Genomic DNA, 20,968 nt, shown 5'->3' with positions numbered 1-20,968 from the left:
GTGGAAATACTGGTAAAAAACTTGAGAAAGACATAGTAGTTTGTAAATGAGGTTTTAAAATGTCAAAACACAGTTTTCAAGGCAATGAGCTCTGTATATCCCTGGCAAAACTCTGCTGATTTCACTGGTGGTGCATCAGGGAGAGATTTAGTGCAGAAGGAGAAAGAAGTTGAAAAGCAGTGATTTCATAACGTCTTTGAAAGTCAGCCTGACTTAGTATAACAATGGAGGATGTTTTATTCCAGTCATATCAGTACTCTTGTAATATATTTTCCTTGCGAAAAATAAAATATATTTTCTAAATATAAGTGGCCTAATTCTGAATTTGCTTGCAGTCCTGCTGTATTGCGGTCTATCCTGTTTTACAGAAAGTGTCTTTTTCTTTTCATATAGTCTACTTGCGCAGCCCCTTGATAATGATTTTTCCTAATACATCTAAGATGAAGAGATTTTCATGGACTTTGATACCTGTATTGCAGTTTCTTCAGCTGCAAATAAAGTCAGCCATAATTCTTAGTACTATACTATTATAAATCACTTTTACTAGAAAAAATAATTTTAAACAAACCTATAGATGGCAACTTTGCTGGCATATTGGCAAAGGAATTTATATGTGAATGTTTTCTAATTAATGCGCTATTTTACATTTTATTTATATATGGTTTTCAACAGTCACCATCTGTTTATGAGTTATGTATTCAGTATTCAAAAATGATCACTTCAACCGTTTTGCTGTATATCACATGCTAAATTCCCAATTAATAAATGTAATTGACAAAGTTAATAAACACATGGCATAGGTGATGACTCAAAATAAAATTAGCTTTGATTATGCAATATACTGGTTGTTTCTTTAGAATAACTATCTTACATATGTATTTTTTTAGAAAGAATGGGTAGTACAGAAATGTGCAAATAAGCTACTTTGAGCAAATGTATATTTGACTATATAAAGCTCCAGTCATGATTAGGATGAGGTTTTCCAGTTACACCAACAGGCAGAAGACAGAATGTTACACGGTGGTTGTCCATTTTCAGTTTTGAAACTTCCCTCCCCCCCAGCACTGAGCTCTAATGTGTTTTGATGAACATAGCTAAGTGAGTTGCTTCCTTGTGACAATTATAAGGAGGAAAAAAACCTTATTGTTGTCATTGAAGTGGCAAATGTAATGAGAGAATTGGCAGAAAAAGAAACATTTCCTCAACACGTCGTCTTATTTTCATTAATAGGGATATTTGCAGTTACATTGGTTGTCTGAAGAACACTATTTTCTTGATTGGTGATCTATAGGACTAGATATTGCTACACCTGGGAGTCCTAAGATTGATCTACATCTGAGTTAGATCAAAAAAGTTCCCTGTGGTGCTTTGCCTGGTCTCATTGCCTCTGGTGCTAGTTGGCCTGCCTTGCTCAGGGAAGAATTTTAATAAGTGCTTTCTTCCCATCCGGATTATGTGCTAAGAGTTGGAAGTGGGCAGGAAAAGGTCTAGGTTTCAGCTCTAAACCTTTGCCGTTGCTGTCCCCACCATTGCCTCCATAGTTATTCGTAGTTAATGGCTCTACCAATCTGAATATCATTGCTCTAGTAAGGAAGAGCCACTCAGTACTGATTCAGCTCAGCTGTTGACTGCTCTGTCATAGACTATTATTCCCTCACTAGGTGTCAAGTTGCTGCTACAGAATGAATGCTCTAATTCGCAATGAAGGTTACAATCACCAGACAAAATGGAAATGATAATTTGACACAGACAGATCCCCAAACTGCCACTGAATGTGCAGAATTTCCCCCCCGCCTCCTTTCCTCAGCTGTCTCCTTTTTGTTACAAGGACAAACTTTAGCCTAGCCAGTCACTGTTATTTACAAATTACCTGTGGGTGATACAGCAACAAGGCAGAAGGTGGAAGCCTCTCCCTGTCTGGTGTCTGAGTGATTATAGCAAAGAAAATGATGGTGTTTGTTTGAATGCTGCTTCTATCAATGTCACCAATATGACATTCATTTTCAGACCAGAATATACTACAAAACAGAAATATTTTTTTTAAAAAAAGCCCTGTTAATATTAGTTCAAATTTTAGAAGGCTAAATGAACACACTAATGCATTTTGAAGGTTCTATTATAATCATGTTGTCTGACTTCTTGCACAAAAATATCAGAGATTTCTTCCAGTTTTCCTGCAGCAAACTATAACCCACAGAGGCATAAAAGAATATCTTTTGAAAACTCACCCATTTTGATTTAAAGATTCCAAGTGATGAAAAAAATTATCATATCCCTTGGAAAACTGTTGCAATAGTTAATTGTCCTTGCCATCAAAAATCACGTCTTATTTCCAGTTTGCACTTTACTGACTTCCACCTTCAATCGTTGGGCATTATGCTTCTGTCTGCAAGATGAAACAATGCTCCACAAGTCCCATTTAAATAATAACAGACCATAAACATGTACTTTGTCTTCCTTTAAGTTAACTTCTGTGACTATTCCAATAAGTAAGTTTCCTGATAGAATGATCAAATGAAAAAGTGAGTTGTCAGCAAATACAATGAAATTAATTTTATTTCAGAAATAAGCAAATACGCTTACCAAAGAAACAGTTCAGCTATGTTTTTTAATATGTCGTTTACTCCCAAACAGCTATGTTTGGGAGTAAATTATTTTCTTGAACATCTTGCTGAATTATTTCCTTGAATATTAAATGACCTTAATTTAACTATTTGTCTAAGGGTTGTTCCACTGTTCAGAACTCGTGTTTGATTTACTATTACGTGTAGAAAAAAAAAAGAGGCTTGAAATACTACTTTTGTTTTTCTTTTAACTAGCAAATACTTCTAAGTTTGCCAATAGAGAATATACATATAAACTAAATGTTTGCATTGGTTGACTTTACGGTTTCTAATTAAAGTCTTGATATTTCCAAAGCATAAAATCTTTCAATTATTATAAATTATTATACTTTTTTTGTAATGGAGGGAGGCAGAAATCATAGTGCTTGTCTCTTGTATACAGCGATTTGTTCAGAGGATGTCTGATCTAGGAGGCTTCCCAGATGATAAATCAAAAGTGGTTTCCAAATATATTGTTTGCTTTTATCATGGCTTAAATCCTCCACAGAGAAAATCCAATTCCTTCCATAAAATAAAAAGTAGCAGCGGATGTAAAAGAATGTAAGTTAAAGTGTTTGAGACTAACTAAACCTTTTATTTCTGTTCTGTAGATTTTAAACATGACAGGTTTCAGCAATATGATATTTAATTTCTCCACTTCTACTTTTAATAGACAGGATTGTTGAAGATTAATGTTTATCAGCTAATAAATTTGCGACCATACAACTAACTGGCCTACACCCATAGTTGTAAAACTTATATGCATTCATCAGCCCTGAGTGTTCTTGCCAGGTAACAAGGTCTAACTTTCCATTCTAAAGATTTCCCCTTTCATACACTGTGAGGTTCACTAAATTTTCTGCCTTTTATTTATTGTAGTGTCAGTACCAGTCAGCTCACCTTGCAGTTGATATTTATTACGTTGAGTAATATGATGTCACGTAGCCCCTCCAAATGGCCTTTGCTATATCACAAAGAAAGTCAGCTCCGGTAGAATCTGTATTACTATTTGTGCATAAGAAGAAGATCTGAGATGCTGTATGGATAAGAAAGGGCTTGTGGAAGGAGGTAGAACATCCATATTGAGGATATATCTGTTGCTGATATGAGCATCAACTGCAATTGGATCAGAGCGCAAGATATATCCTAATATGAACCGTATCTAGAGGGCAAATTATGTATTAAGTAAAATTTTATTACTGATATGGCATTTTTTTCAAATATTCATACATGGAAATTATTTTCTTGCTTTTTTAATTCTTTCTAATGCTTAATAAAAGCAGTAAGAAGCTTTTTTGCAAAGATGTCAGAAGATGGCCTGTAGCTGTTGTCCTGAAGGTCAGTGCCTATAATAGTGGGAAAAGCTGGAATTTAATTTCCTTTTCGGTGCTGCATTTTTTAAACAACTCATTGGCATACAGCAGTATCCAAATCTCTGATCAGACATGTTTCTGGCAATTGGACAAACATCTTATTTGGGAATGGAAGAGGTATTTGGCCCTTTTTCAGAGCAGGGCCGGACTGTGAACCCTGTGATATGCTTCAGATTTTTACTGAGAAAAGTCCTGGCAAATAAGGGTAGTGCTTTTTAGGTCTGAGATATCCCTGTGAGTCTATGCTTAGGAGGTATTTTGCAGATTAGGTGGTCATGGTTCTGTTCTGCACATTGTGGTAGGAATCCCCTCTGCAATCTCCTTAGAGGCAGCGGGCCAGCTGCTGCTGACTGTTGCGAGCGAGCGATTCCCATGTGCTTCCTCCTCCTGCTGGGCTATCTGCCTCCAGTCATGAAAGCAGACTCACTTCTTAGCAGATATAGCACATTAACTTCTGTTGCTCGGCTGAGTCACTATATAATGTAATTGTTGGCCTTTAATAAATCAGTTTGGTTTTTTCCGTATATTCACATTTTAATTTAATTCCCAGAAATGCCATCTAGACTGGTACATTAAAAATATGCATCGAGCTAAAAAACTTAAAGCCGCACAGTGTCTTAAATTTACAAAATCCAGAGGTAAACCTATCCGCAGCAAAATAATTAGACAAGAACAATAGTACATGATACAAACTTTAAAAAAGGCTGGTGTGATGAGACTGTACTGAATCACAGTGAACCCAAGGTTTGTGTTTTCAGAAATAAACATTATGTAACTGCACATGTAATATGTGAAAAATGTTTAATTTTAATGTACAGCTATCAAAATTATATAAGCTCTTGCAATTTTACATTTGCAAAAAGATTTATTACAACGGCGGCTGATCTTTTACACATAAGACAGCCACAATTGTGGGGGTTTTGTGGTACAAATTATGCCAAATTGCAAGCAAGCATTACAGGCCAGAGAGAATAATTCAATGTGAGAGCTCTCTACTTTGTGAATAAATCAAGGACTTCAGTTCAGATAGTAGAACTATTCAGCCAGGCTCAAAGGAAAGGCAGCACGAGGGATAAATCATGCAATGTTCGGCAGTATCGCAGCTTCTCACAGATTTCACGAATGGAAAACACTCAGTACTGCAATTGCCATTCAAAGTAATACAACAGCATTCAATGCCTGAATTGCCACGTAAAGTCATGTTTTGCATCATTTACTGCCAAATGCCATTGTTCCCGAATGATGTCTTTCAAGAGACAATGTGTGATATTCTAGAACATAGTTTTCCCTATGAATCGCAGAGTACAAGACACAGAATCTCTTGGCTCTGGAAAAATAAGAGTCCATAACAATCAGTCAGAACCTTTAGGATTAGCTTCAATGAACAAATTTTAACAGAAATATCCCTGCTTAGCCCTCTGATTGGCAATTACAGCTCAAAACTGCAACTTCCATGTCTGTTAGACTCAAGAGAACACTCTACAACAGTGATTTTCTGTTAGAAAAATTGAACTTCGACAAAACCAAGATTTCCTATGTGATTATATTTCATTTTGTGTTTTTTGAAATATTTTATAAGATAGAAATTCACTTTTTAAAATTTATTTAAATGGTATACATGTTTTTCCTTTCTTTTCTTCAAATATCAAATTTAGGGAGCTCAGTTTCAAGAACACAACAGCCTGAGAGTAAACTTCAAAAAGAACTTTTACTGGGTACTTTTGGTGGAAACAACAGATCATATAAAAAAACCAGAATTAGAAGGTCTTCCAAATTTCTTCTCAAAAAGAACTCAGTGTTTTAACTGGTTCTTGGTTACCCATTGAAGCAGATAGAATTGTCCAGCAGGACTTGCACTGAGTCAACGGCAATTCTGAACGTTCCCCAAATGTATTCATTAAATGAAATATGAGCATTCAAATAAAGGTCTGGTCAGTGGTTAAGCTAACTTGGTAAAGCAGCAGATAAAGAAAAGGTGAAAGAAGAAAGGACACCAGTTTGCTAAATAGATGTTTCAGGAAGATATTCATCCCTTCTATTGGCTTTTGCATTGTTCTGTTATGTCCTGGATAAAATTTTTTAGGGAAAAAACCCAACCTGGACCCAATCTCCTCGTCTCTCTCCAGTCCCGCGTATCTTGTCTTTTGACCTGGGTGTTTATGTAACACACTCAATTCTTTTCTTTCTTTTTTAAGATCAAAAAGTATAGAGAGATGAAGGAAACTTGGAGAGAGAATTCTGGAGTACAGCTATGAAATCTGACATATTGATAATGTTCATGACCTAACACAGGTCCCTTCTATGAATAATCCTAGTACTTCTGAAATTAATTTGTATACAGTGTTTTAAGAGACATTTTCAGACTTAGTTTTAACATCTTCTCATTCTTATGCTTTTGTAGTATGGATTACATCTCTGTTTCCTTAACTTTTTATAGACTTAATCTAGAAGGGCTTTAAAGTGTATCCAAAGACTACTTTACTTTGACATGTGGTTTTCATGTTTTCTGTGTAATTTCCAATACATTTCCGATTTTTCTGATGAATAGTTTGCCAAAAACAGTCTTGGAAAGTATTGTGGGCATTTGGCAGGAATTCATATATATTTTTAAAGAATTGTTATCAGAGATTAGATAGCCATGAAACACAGGTAACTTTTATTATCTAGCATATAAATTTTCCTTGGTTGAAGTTTCACTGCTTGCACATCCCTACTCCAAATGTTTATACAATATCATCTGAAATTATGGTTTCCGTTTACATTCAAGCTGCCAATCAAGCATGATTCCACAGACAACAGTAATTAGCTGTGTTACCCAATTAGAAAAGAGAGGAAAATATCTTGTTGGCACTCACAGTAAGTAATACTTGACAGGCAGCTTGAATATAACTTGTATTTTGAAAGGGTTTCTGTTCAGGAAAAAAAATAATTTCAATAACTAATGAAGTACTGGAGAGAGGTTTGTTTTTTTTTTTTTAAGGTTGAAAAGTTAGTAAAAGACAATTTAAACTACTTATTGCCATTCTATGCGACCTGAATGCATAGATTGCATTCTTACCATTATACTACCATTCCTGTCTTTCTGTGGCTTTACAGTAATGAGTAACTCTCCCTATATCCCACAAGAACCTTTTTGAAAAAATTTGTGACTTTTCAAATGTTATATGAATATCAAAATACAGTGATATGAGATTTTGGGACAAACATGATTCAAATAAAACCAATGCACAATTAATATTCTGACAGAAACTGCATGGGTAACTTGTTTTCATTTGAAAATTTTGGATATAATAATGGAGAAAGAATACAATTCTTATACATAATTTTTCAAGTTTAAGGGAGCTGGATGTGCATTTACAGCTTTTTCTCTAATCCAAATATCTGCTGAGGATTTTTTTTAAAGTTCTGAGACTTGTAGACACAAGGAATTTAAATATAAGCCATTTGTAACATGAAATTATTAATTCTTTTGTTTTTTTGAAGCAAGATTTTTACCATCATGGAAAGAACTTTGAAACTATAACTTGAAAAATTAAGAGGCTTTTTATGTTTTAAAATGTCTTTCATCTTAACCATTTGGGGGAATTTAAGAAAGAGCAGGAACTTTTATTTGCAGAATGTTTGGGACCAGTGATACTGGGATACTGAGACTTCCTTGTGCACCGTTTTTCAGTGGAGACATCACAAGGGGATATCACTCTCTTGCACGTCACTGTGGAACTCATGTGCATTCTTTTCCCCACCAGATCCTGGAAGACGAATTATTTCCCAGAGTATTTTCCAGTGATGTAAATCACTGGAAGTATTCATCAATATGTGGACGGTCCTAGGGAAAAAAGGTAAGAAGAGTCATTTTTATATATTTGCTATTTTAGCACTGAGGGCTGCTGAAAAGGTGCTCCATACTATCAGAAGAGGAGGATTTATTCACAAAAATTTAAAAAATGTTGCCTTAGTTAAGCAAAATTAAAACAAAATATTGATTTTATTTTAAATCCAAAATATTGATTTTATTTTAAATCAAGCTGTGCAAGTAAAGTAATGTTGACAGTGATATCTGGTAAAAGGAAAGGGCGTTTTATGTCTGTTCCTACAGAACACGATGTTGTGGAAATCCTCCTTTGAGTCTAATGAACAGGTAGGTATTTTGGGGTCTAATATGTTCAGTGGCTTTTTTTAAGCATAAGTCACTCATTTAAGCATCGGTGGCTTGCTTGAAGATCCATGAAGATGTTGCACCCTTAATACATTATGTTTATTTGAAACACTTTTCCAATGTATCTCTTGTATCTACCTACCTGTTCCTTTTTATCTTGAAGGTTCCACTAAGCTTTTGTAAGGCTCATTGAAATCTAGCATGATACTTAAGTATGTTTCTCATTTTAAATATATGAATAGTCTTAAAGTACATACAGGTTGCACAGAAGTTAAACCAATTGTGGGTAGTGTTTAAACTAGAAATATGCTTACCAGAAGATTCTCAGAAAAGTTTAAATGAGTTGCCTAAACATGTAAATGTAGACCTCAGTTTATATTGCCTTTGAGCCCTGCAGAGAAACAAAGTGGTCTTATTGCTGAAAAGCTACGAAAGCATTTTGGTTTTCAGTGAGTGTATTCACACAGAACTGTAAAGCACTTTACGTAACATGCTTTATATTCGCACCTTTCAGCTATTTTGGTTTAACTTTCCCAAGTTCCCCAGGTTGACATGCCCCAAATTCATGCATGTCTGTGTAAGGTGTAAGTTTGTTACTGGTTTTACAATGTGCTTTGACAAACCATGAAGAGAGCAAGTCTTCTTTAACAAATTCTTTACAATTCCTATTTTAAAATCAGGTTCAAACCAGGAATCCAAACCTAGCCAGGGCACTGGTATTTTAATTTTCTTACTATTTACTCATTAGAAGTAGCTTTATCCTTTATCATAATTGTTATCATTAGAAGCAAGATTGGATTCTTCTTCAAAAGAAAAACTACTGTAATGTTTTACTTATTGCCTGGACAATGCGCTATTAATTCCAACGGATTCCTTTTGACATTAAAATGGATTTGCACTGAAGGGCAAACACCACCTCCATATGCATCCAGGCTGCATTACAATCTAATCCATCACATTATACATTTATAGGTGTCTACCATTGCTGGATTGCTAAAACACTCAGCCATAAAAAAAATGTCCATATGAAAAGCTGGTTTAAATTTCATGCATTTTTACTTACAAAGTGTCTGGTTAGATGAGCATGAGCTTCTGTGAAAGAAATCCTTTTGGAACATGAATATGTAAGAAGCTATGAAAATGACATGAACAGCAGTTTCTCTATTACCTTCTCTGTATTCTTTGCTGCTAGGTGAGTTTTAGATTCAAGTAATTTGCAAATATCATTAAAATTCCTTTCAAAGTTTTCTGGCATTGCTTATTAGTAAATAAAAACATTACCTTACTTCTTGATGGAAAAACATGTGCATAGCTGATTTCCCAGCTAAGGACAATGATGGCTCAGTGGACAATAAAGCATCAGCTGTGAACTTACTGTACATATGAAAATTATTCATCCTGGGGTATATTTTCAAAAGCAGTGTGAATGGATGCATACCCACAGCCTCGATTATTCATTAATGGGATTTCTATGACTGCCTCCCATTCATGCTTTAGAAAATTGCCCCCTAATTGTCTATCATAAAAATCCATTTTATTTCCTTATTTATTTGTTTATTTCCTAATGTGAAAATCAACCATTTATATGTTGAAATACTTCCCAGTGAGAGAAAATAATCCTGAACTAGGTTTCTCAGCCTTTGCAGCTGATTTTGTAGTAATATTTTCCATTTGCTGTAGTTAGAATTAAAATCAATAGCAAATGAATAAGTAACTGAAAAAAATAAGAACTTATACCATGACAAAGTATTCTGTATAAAAGGACATGATTTTATTAAAAAATTAAATAATATTTAAGTATAGTGATGGGATTTTTTAAAATATACTATGGAAAAATATCCTTTTACAGCATAAATGTGCTATAATGTGATAAAGAGTTATAAAAGTAACATGTTCTAGTTTTCATTGTTATAGTTGTGAAAGATTATGCACATATATACATCTTACGATATTAATCTGCCCCCAACAAGCCAACAGAAAAGTACATTAAATCCAATATTATTATTTATTCTGGACAAATGGGCATATTGCAAAGTTTCGCTAACTTTATTGAAGTCAAATGTTCATGCTGCTATTTGTCGATGATAGACTATATTATGATAATTTATTTTTTTTTAATCTTCATGCTTCTATAGGGGCATTATTTGTTAATGGGATAAAACGCAGACTTGACACAGCATCAACATGGACAACATTCCTAATGACGCGGTCATTCACAGAAAAAAGGCAAGCTCTAGTTGCTGAATTGCCTAAGAAAGTTTCCATTTGTGGAGAATTTACTTTTCTTTTTTCTGCTGACATCCCTGTCTTTTTTTCCTCCTCAAAAAGGCAAAGGATTTAGATCGCAAAGCCAGTTGAAGTCTACAGCCATATAGTGCACGGAAAGTTCTTGTGCTGATACACTGCCCCTATGCTTTTTTAGCTTGCCAGCCTCCCAGCTTCAGTGCATTAACATCACAACTGATATGATAAGAAAGCCCAGGCAGCATAAAAATGTAGATGGATTAGCTCTTTGCCCACTCCTGGGTCTGTGGGACAGAATTATGGAAGAGTCTAGCCAGTGATCCCATCACTCTTCTCTTCTCACATTCCCCCAGTGTGGCCAAACCTTGCTCTCCAAGGAGTGGGAAGACCACAGAGCCGGCACCTCTCATTGCAGATACAGCTTTCATCTTTTGTGCATAATCACTGTGGGAAAGGGTATTGAGAATTACGGTGTATAAATTCCAAACAACTGAATTGCTAATTACAAACTAACGATAAAGGCATAATAAGGAAAAAACATAACAAGTCAGGACACTGCTAATTCATTCACATTATAGCCAGGAGTTTACAGTTTCAGAACACTATATAGTCAGCCTTTTGGTTTCCAGATCTCTCTGATTTATCTAAGATCTCAGAGACTCATCAGATGCCTGACAGTTTAGTCATTAGATTTTTAAAGCAGTTTCTATATTATTCAGGACACTTAAAATCACATTTTGACATGGTCCAGAAGCTATTCACTTTGACTGGGCAGAACAGATTTTCTGCATGGCAATGCAATCCAGACCTCAGATATCTCTTAGACTCCTTTATCAGCTTTTTGGGGAGCTTTTTACAGGTATTTGAGGACAAAATGTGTTTGAACACTTGGAGAAACCCATGATAAGATATGGGTTGGAAAAACTTAGTCAAAAACATGTACTTAAAAGATGCAGAAGTATCAGCTGCTTGCTTGAAAAACTTTTTTTTCTTTTTTTTTAGTCTGGCAAAAATGAGGATGAAATCTTATTTTTCAGAATGGTATTATTTTCCCCAGAGAGATCTAATGATGCTGAAATTCTGAGCTCAGCTTACCCATCTCTGTAGCATATAATACTAAAAATCCGGAATCTTAAAATAGAAGATGAATCTGGCATCTTCTGGGCCCATTGCTACCAGAACAAAATGAGTAGCAAAACTTCCATTTAGTTTATGAGAGTACATCTGTGCCCATACTTTGTTGGCACAAATTTCGTGCAGCTGGAAAAGCAGGTGTGGCTTTTCCAGATAGGAAAGGGAGAGGGTTAAGAGGACTTAATTTTTTCATTGGTCCCTGTCTTTGACCTTCCCATACTTTCTCTCCTACCACTTTCACTCCAGCACTCTCAAGCTCCGTACTTGCTGCGTAGACTACAGGCTCCTCTCAGTCTTCTCCATCCTCTGGCCTGTCTCTGCAATGTGATGTGACATGAGAAGGCATGAAGCTCACCATCCTCTTTCCAACGGAGATTCAGAGCTAGTGCTGATGTGCCGATGAAGTACATTTTCACAACCACACATTTTTGGAATTTCACATAGGAGCACACAAAGAGGTCTGGGAATTCTGGATGTTATCATGTTGGGTTACATCAATATCGTGTGTTGCTTTAATTTGGTGTAGCCGTTGTGGTGGAAATTGCCAGTGCAAATAAGTAAAATAAGTAAAGCTACTGTTTGCAACCAAGAGGGTGCATATTTTCCTCTGAGATTTCCCCAACACAGATTCTTTGTGATAGGAATATATGCTTATACTGTCATGAGCTGAAGGCTAAAATCAGGATCAGTACATCTTTAGTTTGCTTGGTTTTATTTTCTTTGTAAATCCAGAGCTAGAAACTGGATTTCTCAATTTTTCTTGAGAAAATGTCTCAGTTTCTCCTGAGATTCAATGCTGCTTCCAATTTAGCTGAAAACCCCAAATTTGGCTTTACAAAAATCCCATTCTAGTCATTGTTAGATCATCACATTTCTGCAGGAATTGCCATTGGGCACAGTGAAGCATAGTGAGGGAAGACGAAAGGGGGAGTGTGGAATATGTAATGTAATGTTTTTTGAAAATAACAAGGAGAAAACCTGTGAAACGCGCTTGTTCTGGGCCACAGGAAATGTAACTGGGAAAAACTAACATGCAAACAAAACAATCAAAAATTACTTTTTGTGTCTGTTTTGAACAAAAACTATTAAACATACAGTGACTGAAGCAACAAAGTATGTTACAATGTATATTTTGCCAAATTGCTGCAAACTATTGAAAGATTTTCTGTAATCAAAAAGCCGATATCCTCCAGCGTACATTTGTTATTCTTCATGTCATGTAATCCAGCATAACCTGATGGTAGGTGTTTTTTTTTTAAACAGTAAGAAAGAGTAGGCAACAGTATAACTTTAAGCATGCAACATCACTGAGGAGATAACAGGGAAAGAATTTCCAGGGATGATATATGTGTAGCTTCAAGTGTATATCTTGGAGCATATTAAAAGGTATAAACTGGTACAGAGCAGAAGGAATTCTGTTCAGCTCAGCCAGCCAAAATACAACAGACTGAACAGGAAAGCACTGAGATTTTTTAGATGCATAATGTTCTTACAAATGGCCCATGCTGTGCTAATAAAACTATTGTGACTGGGAGCTTTTGCAGTGGGAACTGACAGATGAAGCAGAGTTAAGTACTTTTTCAGACAAGCTACTACAGTAAATCATTAAAGCACACAAACAATCATCCTTCATCAGCCTGCGATTTGTTTTATAGCAATTGCAAATCGAAAACAATGTAAACAAACAAATCGACAACTAATGAACATTCCCCCACTGCTCACTGTAAATAGATCTACAACTTTAGAAGAACGCTTTATCCAACACATTGTCAACTCATTGTAAACACATCTACAACTCATAAACAACTCATTACCCAGTATGTTGTCACCTCATTGCAATTAAAGTTGAATGCTAACTGTACGGCATTTCCCTGAACTGAATCAATTCAGAAGCCTGGAAGAAAATGTCTAGATGTATTAGTCCAATAAGTTTCAGGACTGTTACGAATATCTTTGCAATGTAATTGGAGTTTCTCTTGCAGTTTTTAATGTAAAAAATGAACAAAATTGCATCACTTCTTATTCTAGCTCACATCTAGGTTTATTTAGTTGGACTTTCCATTTACATATAACTGTTTCTATAGAAATTTTTAAAATGAGAGAAGAATTCCCCAAAAGGTTGTAAAACTCATAAGTTTCCTTGGAATTGTTTTGCATGAACTATATTTGGCAGTCTTATTTATTTATTTACTTACTTCCTATGCCACTTGAAATTTATGCCTTCATTTTAAAGCATGGTAGGTATTAATTTGGATGCAATTGTTTATGAATGAACTTTAACTCCTTTTAAAAAATAGATTTGCTATTGAAAAATCCATTTACCTTGAAAAAAATTTAAAAATAACCTTTATGCATGGTAGATATAAATCTGAGAATTAGTCCTGTGATGACTGGTGAGTTTAAGAACAAACTTCATGCACGTTGGACTGCTGTTTGGGGTACAGTTTATGAGAACTGGAAGTATCTGCTATTGTTTCCATGAACTCTTCTGCTGGTCTGTATGCACACAATCTACTGCTGCTTTACAAACAATCTGGATATCCTCTGAGGCAAGGACTGTCTTTTTCCTCCATGTTTACATAGTGCTTAGTACAAAATAATCTAATGCTCTACAGGGCTACAGTACTACAGATATTAATGAATATGTGTACTAGGCAAATGCATTCAGTAATGGATCACTGCATGATTACAATCACATTTTAAGAACAAATTTTTGAGTTTCTCATACACAAGATTTCTACTGAGCTTCTTGATTTGTTTTAGAATTTTTTATTTGGTTACATGATGGAGTGTGGTGTTAAGATTGGAGAAAGCCTTGCTTACAATGCTATTGCACACAGGATCACAAGCTTAATCTTCTCCAGCATTTCACAAATAAGATTTTTAAAAATGTCATTTTGCAGAACGGATCTTATCGTTATCTTCTATGTCCGACTGCTCAGGATCTCTCTTGTATATGTATTGTTCTTACATGTCACCTTGGCAACCAAAGACATTGCAATACAGAAATTGTTTGATGAGTGTAGAATTCCACAAACAAATTAAACTGTGCTAAGTAGAAACAACACTCCATGTAGAGAATATTGTATTTCTCACTGTCCTTTTTTCAGCACCTTTTTAGACAGTGTAAGAAACTTCAGTGACATTTGGAGCTAGGCACAACCCATGGCTTTCTGGCTGAAGGAAAACCATGAACAGTTGCAATAGCTACTAATAGCATCTGCTTATAGCAAGCCAAGCAGCTGTCTCGTAGGTTTTAATGCTGAGGTTTTCTTCTTGGAATGTCATTCATTTCTGACAATATAATTAAATAATGGTCTCTCAAAGGTCCTCGCTTTTGGGGAAAGAGGTCAGCTAGGGCAGTAAAATGGTAGAGGAACTTATGCGTTCAAATTTCGATTACCTCCATCCAGTCTGGTCTTCATGGGCAAACATTATGGTGATGTGATAGATCTATGGTGAAAGAAAAAGATCAGTAGTTAATAATTATGTTTGTCCAGCTGTCACTGATTAGAAAGAGTACAGTCTGTCTGCAATTTAAAAAGTTTAAAGGACTTAAAGTTTGATAGTTTCACTTGTGCCCAAATAGGAGTGAATGCAGAGTGGCTGAAGTAAGAGTCCAGGAAGTTAATGATAATGTGAGATGGTCAAAGGATGATTTATTGTCTATGTTTATTACAACTATGAACTCACTTTTGAGCAAAGTGAGTCCATTGTGGAATTACCAGGGTAGCACTGAGAGCTGAAAAGGCCTTTCCCATCACTTTTGGACTTTTTTCCCCACTCAGAGGTGAACTATGCAAATGTAAACATGTAACTTTTTCTTCCTAATTAGGCTTAATGTAGGCCTTAAGAACTGTGAAAGTTATTTATTAAATATAAATAGTCAAGCTGACACAATGTGCAAGAGTGAAAAAGAAAAAAAAAGGCAAAGTATTCAATAAATATTTCAGTTTGAATTTGGAAAGATGTTTTGTGTCATATTGGCATCTCATTAAGCTAAGTATTTTCTATTCTAATATATATGAGTCAGAACTCTATCTCTTTTAGGACATCTAGTAACTATAGCTTTCTGGCAAAATAGAAAGAAATGGAAATTTGCTTTTGCAGTGAAAAATGTATGCAACACACTATTTTTTAATCAAATATATCATAAAACATTGAAACAGTTTATCTAAGGATATGATGTTGTCTCCAAGACATAAGACTAAAAGCAGTGTTATATTTCTGTTTAAAAGTTGTAATTTAACTCAATCAGCAATTATGGTCTGGATGAGGGAATTCTGTAATTGTTTTTCAAAGGAGATAAGGCTAGATTTTCACAGTGGTTAATTCTGACCCTGATTGATAGTAGGTCATATTACCCTTAGAGAACACCAAGAAACTTACAGTTGAATACATATAATGGTTTACGAAATTAAAAATAAAATAAAATAAAATAAAAAAAAGGTAGAGTGTTTTTACTCAGGTTATATTGAATCCAGAAACAAATCTTTGCAAATCAAGAGTTTTCTTCTAACAGATATCATTTACTCACTATAACTTCTCATTCATATGTTTACTTATGTGTCATTGGATGTAGGTATTCTGTGCAACTGAGTATTATCCCCACCAAAATATCATGACCTATCCTCTGGGTTATACATTCTAAAATATCCTGACAAAGGAGAGAAAAGAAAGCAAAATTATAGTGTTTCTAAATGCAAAAGGTTTAATATATCCTGGGAAGTGAACTTCGTATTCTTCTCAGAGACTTAACTGCTTTTCCATGACTCTGTCATTTTCTTTTCTCAGTAGGGCTGAGCAACCCACTGGAAGGAAATTAATCACTTATTTTTGTGTTTTTACTACTAAACTGTGCAAAAACAAAAAAAAAAGATTTTTTTTTTTAAGATTGCTTGTGGACAGTTTGGCAAAATTAAGAGAAACATTATTCAACCACCAAAATATTTGTACGCCTTCACCAAACCCACATCAATGGAAAGTTACTCTTTCACTTTAGAAAGCTTTTGATACAGTCCCTAATATTTACCAAACTTTCCCTACAACTCTAAAAGACTCTTTCTTGTTGCTTAAAATTATTTTAAAGTTTTGAATCAACTGCAATGTTTTCCATTAGAAATGGAGTTCCTATTTTTGGCAGAGGCTTTTTCTCAAACATTTTAATAAAAAAAGTCCTTGTATTGAAACCTAGCTCCTTCACAAGCTTTGTTGTAGCCATTAAGTATAATTGTATTTCCTTTTTCTAACAACACAGGAGGTCTAGAGCAAAGCCCGAAACCTTTAGGACAAGTGATCTCTATCTTCCTTAACATGTCTCCAAATTGTCTTTGTTGTATTGGATGAAGTATTTACATATGTTTTCTCTGTAGACTTGATACCATCAGAGACACCGATTTATTTTGAATGTGGTGTCTAAATTCTATTTTGAAGTCCCAGAATTACAAGATTATACCATTATTTAGCAGATAGATACGCCTTTTTTTTCCACGCACTTATGTGAATTGGTAGAAAAATGTGTACAGATGTTTTTCTACTATTTAATGGATTTAACAATTTGAAGTCACTGATATGTTGTACAGAAAAAAATATAGTGACAATTTCATAAAGAACTAAGCTTACATGGGGTTGTGTCAACAGATACAGAGCTGTTGAAGGTAAAATAGTTCTCCAGTAATAACAGTGAATACTGAGGTGCATTCTTAGTGATGCCCACGATGCTGTGTAGCTTTTATGTCAAGGTGGAATAACTTCCTAAAAGATTTCAAAAGAAATGTTAGATTTAATTTAGAAATTACTGTGTCATATGAGAGATACTGTTTTAGATGAGAAATTACAGCAGAAGATCAAAATGCGCCTTCTGATTAAAATCTTTGAGAATAAGCAATTTTCAGTTTCCCATAAATCAGCAACAATGCTGAATGTTGACCAAGAAGGCAGTATCAGGCAGTTGAGAGCTTAGATATTCCCTAGTCAGCCAGCTGCACTCAGCTTCTTCAGCATCTTGAGCAGATACTGCAGATGGGCTCTTATTGAAAGGTGTAAGGAAAAGGTAGGTAACAGCAATCACCACGTAACATCAGACTACAGATTTGCTACACACAAAATAATCAAGCCTGAAAATCGTCTTTATTCTAGCTCCAATAGACTTAAGCCCCGAAGTGTTGTCCATGTATTCACATTTTGAATTTTCTGTACTTTCCTCTGAGGTAAACACTAAGAAAAGAAAATAAGATCTCCTTAAGAGCAGAGCATATCGTCTTTCCTACTTCTCTGTATCTGCTTTGTCTTACAATAATAGCTGGTGTTGTAAGAGAAGATACAGTGTATAGAAAAATATACTACTTACACGGGTTCATATTTATTACCCATTTTGATCCAAATTGTATGCCACAGATCAGGCCCTGCCATTGAAAAGGCCCTGCTGCAGAACTGCCTGTGGATAGCAAATAAAAACAACCTCGCTGTGCTGGACACATTTTCATCATTCCTGCCAGTGAAAACGAATAGATGCGTAGTCTCTGCGTAGACTGCTTAGCCACCTCAAATGAGAGAAAGAGCCGAGGAGGATATTCCACTACTTCAACACCTCAGCTTCCCAGGAAATGTTTACTTCCTTGTTTCTTGCTAAAATTTCAATATTTTCCCTCCCTTCCCAATTTTTTGAAGCTGAAATTACCTGTGCCTCACTTCTTGACCTTCAATAACTTGTACAGTGCATGTGGGGAGCCATTTCCTCAGCTCCGTGGTCACAAGCCTGGAAATCTTCAACAGTGGATTGCTTCTGTGTACACAGGATATTACAGGCAGAAAGGTGAAGCCTGCTGTCCTTGTTAGGGAGTTAAGTTCTTCTTCAGTATCTGCATCATCTAAGCCTTTTCCCTATCAAAGACTGAGAAAAAGAATTAGTAAGACTTTTGAACGTTAAAAGGTAATTCTGAAAATAAATCCTGTTTCAATATACCGCAAACTTACAAACTTGTTAGGAATAGTGTTGAACACCAAAAAGCCTTGTTTCCTTTTGGTGGCAGTGCATTACTCTGAGAGACAGAGAAATAGAAAAAAAACCAAACCCCGAAACCAACACCCTATTTCAAAAAATGCTTTCATAATTCCCTCAAATGGGTCTGAAACAAAACCAGTCTCCCCAAAACACTGATACTTGGAATCCAAACCTGGCTTCAAACTTCCATTGTGGTCTTCATTAGAAAAGACATTCCTAAGTGTCACCAGTGTTTGATCATATTATAATAGAAATCTCAGGCTAGTATCATCTTGCTTGTCTGCACTGTTTGCATGACCTGGGTATGTCTCCTGCTCAGCCTTGTCTGTCATGTCAGCATTATGTATGTCAAATGGACCACACAGATCCCAACAAATTCCAATCAATTCTAGGGTGAAGACCACAACCCCTTTTCTTGTCCCTTTCAGACAAAGGTGGTCTTGGAGTGGATGATGCAAGGACAGCGGTCGATCACATATTACTTGCAGCTAATTAACACGTGAGCTAGTGTATAGATAAGGGTTAGATAAGGATAAACGTTTAGATAAGGATTCCATTCAGGGGGATGAACAAGATGTTTGAACCATTCTCACAGGCAGCACCAGTGCTGTGGTATATGGTCCTGTAGCCAACCAAGTAGTCAAGGCTGCAGGGCCCCTCAGTTAAACTAGGGATGTTAAATTAGGGATGCATCCACGCTGGTAGCAAGCACTGGAGGATTCAACAGGCTGGTGACTGGAGAAGGAACCCAGAAGGGAGCTAATAAAGAATGAAGGGACAATTTAGGTTTTCTTGCAACCGGAAAACCTTGAAAATTTCATTGCCTATAAGTAAAAGTAATACTGAAGAAAGATGTTAAATTTTGCAAGAAAATACTAATTCCTGCATTCCAGATACTGTAGAACTGCAGGCTCTGAATGTAAACTGTTAGTCACAGTGCTGCTGTTTCCTTAAAAAAAAAAAATCCCTATCTCTTCTCTTAGTTTTACTTTGTGATGTTTTACATTTTCCTGCCAAGTACTTGGTTTTGCTGTGTCTCTGTTATTATAATCTCATATTTATCCTTGAAGATATGTGACCGCTATTTCATCAATTTTTATTGCAAATACTCATAACATCTGCCAGAAGGCAGTGAGGTCTCTTTCAGCTAGACTTTGTTTTACTTTTACCATTTTGCCTGCAATTTCTCCTTGAGCATATATTTGACATTGTTCTGTACTTTAACCTCTTCGAAATTCTTACCTTCATTCATCACTAGTATAATAATCCAGCTAAGAATCTAGCCTTTTCCCATAGGAGATTGTTTGGATTTTTATATTTTGTAAGCAATGCCCTGGGATAAGAATTTGTATTATCTCTGTTTAAAGCTGAAATAAAGAAATACAGTGTACATAAGTGCATTGGTTCGAACAATAGATATATATCCCAACTCATATATATATATTTTTATACCCCAAAAAGCTACTTGAGTCTTCTATCTATTCTAGGGTTGCCAAATATTTGGCCTTTCAAACATTCTGAGTGAAATCCTGACCCATTGAAACCAATGGTTAAATTCCCAGAATTCGAATTTCACACGTTTGCTTTATTTTATTTCACAGTAAGAGGTTTTAAGCAATCTAAATTGCGTCATAACGTTGACTTTGTGGCATCAGTATTACATTCCATATTAGGATATATGCTTTATTTTCTTGCCACAGTAAGTAGAATTTAGTCCTTTTTTATATAACTGGTGTAATTTACGTACTATGAGCTGACTTTTTTTGCATGTTTGTTGCAACCGGGAGAGATATAAAGGTCAACAGATTAGAAGAAAAGATTCAGGGGACAGAATTAACCAAAGGCTAAAACTCCTCTCAGGGCAGGTGGAAGAGAGCAGGTAGGTGCAGGGAGCAGGATTATTTAACACTACCATTTTACCTACTTGTGAATAGCTCTTCAATAAAAAGACCTCACGGAAAAGGTATCTCCAATAAATTTTAACTGAGATTTGGAGTCAAATAACAAAAGGAGCATACAGTGCTTGTATTCTCTGATTTCCGTGTTACCTGCTCAGCGTGAATTGCGTGAACGTATGATAGTGTTCCTGGTTCCTCCTGTCTGAAGCCTCAACATAAAAAAATATAATAAACATTGTGCTTTGAAATTTCAGTTCAGGCAACTGAAACAAAAGGCAGAAAACTGCAGCACTATGTGTAATAACTAAACCTCTTGTTATATGCTGCTGTATTAAATATAAAACATTTTCATTTCCTTTGTATAGGAAATTCAATAGGACCTGAAAAAGGGGTCAACCAAGTACTGTGACTCCCACTATAAAACGTGAGTGGTGCTAATATTCCTTTTTCAACTCTCATGTGACTGCAAAGAACCAAACATATAAAATATAGCTTTCATAAAACTGGAGGTTTGGTGGAGAATTAGCATGAGAGTTGTGCAGGCGACGTGCAAACGG

Source organism: Rissa tridactyla, chromosome 4 (genome assembly GCF_028500815.1).
Source record: "Rissa tridactyla isolate bRisTri1 chromosome 4, bRisTri1.patW.cur.20221130, whole genome shotgun sequence".
Taxonomy (NCBI): domain Eukaryota; kingdom Metazoa; phylum Chordata; class Aves; order Charadriiformes; family Laridae; genus Rissa; species Rissa tridactyla.
The sequence above is the reverse complement of the archived record's forward strand: the minus strand, read 5'-3'. Positions refer to the sequence as shown.